Source organism: Polypterus senegalus, chromosome 1 (assembly GCF_016835505.1).
Source record: "Polypterus senegalus isolate Bchr_013 chromosome 1, ASM1683550v1, whole genome shotgun sequence".
NCBI lineage: Eukaryota > Metazoa > Chordata > Cladistia > Polypteriformes > Polypteridae > Polypterus > Polypterus senegalus.
Window position 1 is genome coordinate 257,851,182 of NC_053154.1, and position 3,629 is coordinate 257,854,810.

Here is a 3,629-nt window from a genome sequence, read left to right on the forward strand (position 1 = left end):
CCACAATAGCTTTAAGGGTGTCTAGATTTCGTGCAGTGAGGTACCATATGTTCTCAAACTTTGTAGGTGAAGACATACAAGAGCCAATCAAAAGGAAATCTGAACAATCATTTCTTTGTTTTATTGGACCTTATCGGTACCCTGAAATTTTAAAATAGAAAGCAATACGAACCAGTCTCTGGCTCCTCCACAACCCTAAAACTAAGCTAGACAAGTTTACTAAATGGGTACAATATGGTGAGATGTGACCTGCTACAGTAAGGACTCGACAGATTGTGCTTCATTTGTTTAACTAAGGATATGCTGTCATAAAGAGAAGTTCTTCTTCTTCATCTTTTCTCTCTTCTATGTCGTGTCGATGTGCTTCATTGCCTTCTCCATATAGCTTGGTCCTGCACCTCCTCCTGTGTCAAGCACTTTTACTTCAGATCTTCTTTATTTTTTCCACCCTCCTCCACTTTGGATTCGCTCACTTTCTCTTCTCCTGTACTGCCATTCCCATCATCTTACTTGTTTCTTTCCCCTCTCCTGTCATACTTTTCTTCTTCTTCTGTACTAATTTCTTTAGCTGAGCCCAATGTTGACCTCATATCCCTCACTCAATTTCCAAAAGGGTCAGACGAGGCCCCTACACATTAACTACAGGATACACCATACCATTTTACAAAGCTGATTAGATTGATTTCATCACTAAGGTTTTGGCTAGGTTTAACAGCTGAATGCCCTTCCTGACACTAACCCTAATGAATACTACGATGGGAATTTAGGAAATTAGGACCTCCTTAATCTAAACGACAGTATTATCTTTAACACAGTGAATGAAAAAGTGCACAGTATTCTTCATTATCATCTATAAGTAATGTTCTGTAGACGTGAGTGGAATGGTGCATGTTGAATAAGGTTTTTAACATCAACATATAGCAGACTCACTGCCCAATACATATCAACAAATTTAAAAGTAAAATTACAGTAATAATAAAAAGTAGTAATAGAGTAATTATCAGTAGGATCATAAGTATCTTAATAATTTTATACAGTACTACAATTCTTGCAAACATTTTGAAATATAATGCAACAATTGTTCACGCTTCTTTCTTTAAGCAAAGTGCCCTTCACAGACACCTAGCACTGGCAGCATTAACACGAAAACCAAATGAAAGTGATCTAAAGATTTTTTCCTACAAATTACTAAACCCCTATTATACCTGACAGGGTTCCGATGTATTGAGTGCTCTGTCAATAAGGCAGAGTAGATGGAAAAATGGAGATAACTACGTGTGCAATTCAAATTTACACCTGGGTGAGTAAGTGATTGCTGACTGTCATCGCTGAAGCTCCTCGAGTGTCTTGTTGCTCTAATTGATGAGACACTGTTTGTTTTCAGGTAAAACAGGTCCCGGTTAGAAAAGGAACTTTTACTGCCCCTTTTATGGACATTTTTAGTAATTAAATGATTATTGCCAAATCTATACTGAGGGCTGCTTATTTAGACAAATCCTTCTGGTAAGTGATCTTCAACTCAGAGCCAATTAAATGGCCATGCAGATGACAGCATGTAAAAAAACAGCATGGGCACTATTTACAAATCAGTTAAGAATAAAGGGGATGGTAAGTCTCATTAAAATTAAATGAGTAATTTGGTTTCAATTCCCATTTTTTTCAGATTATGGTAGCATTCTTTTGCAATTAAATTATTCCTTTTTACTTTTAAAATATTTTAAAATTGCAATATAGAGGGTAACACAATTTCAGCTGTCTTTTTAAAACTGCATTCATTTGATATAGCATAGCTACTTATACAGTAACAACCATAAAATTAAACTTAACAATAATTTAGATGCGCCCTGAGATTGATCTTCATTATGTTCAGAGTTGGTTCCGGCATTGCATTTAGTGCAAAGATTCATATGCTGGGCTGTTTAGATTTTACACACTCCCCCTGTGGATTGTATCCAAATGCTTTGCTTTCCATCCATGTCTCACAAAGGTGCACTTAGTTTTACTGGAAATCACATGTCACCTGTCTGGGTCCACACACAAAGGATATATGTTCAGGCCCCCAGTAAAGAAGAAGGCAAGTTCAAAATGTGGAGGGAATTCTGAAACACCTAATATAAGGAAAATTGGAATCACTAAATCACATTAATTAAGAATTTACCATGTATATATTGGCTTCATAGTGAAAGCAAATTCTAATTTTAGCTAGTACCTTCATCAATGCACACTCTTAAAAATAAAGCTTTGAGAGTGATCACATAAGGGAAACCATTTTTGGTTCCCAAAACACCCAGAAAGAATATTTTTAATTATTTTGATCCTTAATAGTCTCTGTACAGTAAATAACCATGACTAGATGGTAACAGATTTGTGAAATACCAATGGCTAATGATTTTAAAAGGACACTGGCTGCACACAATACCGCAGGCAATGTCCTGTTTTTCTTAATCTGTTAGTGTCCTGCTAGGTAGTCTTCTTCTTCTAATTCTTTCAGCTACTCCCGTTAGGGGATGCCACAGCGGATCATCTTCTTCCATATCGTCCTGTATTCTGCATCTTGCTCTGTGACACCCATCACCTGCATGTCCTCTCTCACCACATCCATAAACCTTAGGCTTCCTCTTTTTCTCTTGCCTGGCAGCTCTATCGTTAACATCCTTTTCCCAATTTACCCACCATCTCTCCTCTGCACATGTCCAAACCACCTATCATCCATTAAAGATTTCTTTTTTTCTACATATTAGGAAGTTTTAAAATCACAAAGAACCAAGTTCTTATGCAAAGAACCCTTCCCAGAATCAAAAAGAGCTTGGTCAAGCAATAATTATACGAGGAACTACACAAACCAACAAAGACCCATAAAGTGCCATTAAAGAACAATTATTTTTTATGAGTGTATACCTTAACAAATCAGATACCCTTTTTACAGTTCAAATAAGGAAACAGTCCTTAAAAATCAGCACAACAGGAACTGTGTTGTGGGATGTGGAATTTATGTGCAAAGATGTACTATTACCACATTTTACCATCAAAAGAGAGGGCTTTCTTCGATCAATCACACTATTCTTTAGAGGAAGAACCTTTTCTTTATATTAATAGTGCACTGCCACCTTAACGTACCTTGCAAACCTAATTTGTTAAGTTGTAAAAGCAGAAAAATGGACGACTTGAGCTGGGAAACTATTCATCAGATAACTCCTTGACAGGGTGAGGAAGTCTGGAAGGCTTTCATTGATGGCGTCGCTCTGTCCAGAACAAGTGGAGCTAAGTGAGGTGGTCTGGACATCTACTGGGAATATGTCATGGGTACAATCATTTGGAAAGAGACCAAAGAACAAACCTAAGATGCAAGAGGGAGAACAGATCATATGGACAGTCTCGATTCCTCATAACTAACGACTCAGTTCCAGGGTAAAGTCTACACTCTCCTAAATCCCCAGGACTCAGTGTCGATAATGAAGGGGCACAGGATCTTAATGAAATGAAAGAAACACAACAAGGAAATGATAAGCAGCAGACGAAATAGAGAAATAAAATCAAATGATTTAATGCAATTTGGATATCTTCAAAGGCGGGTCCAAACCGTTCGCCTTAAATCAGAATGAAATTTCAGTGGAGCCTTGTGTCCAGTA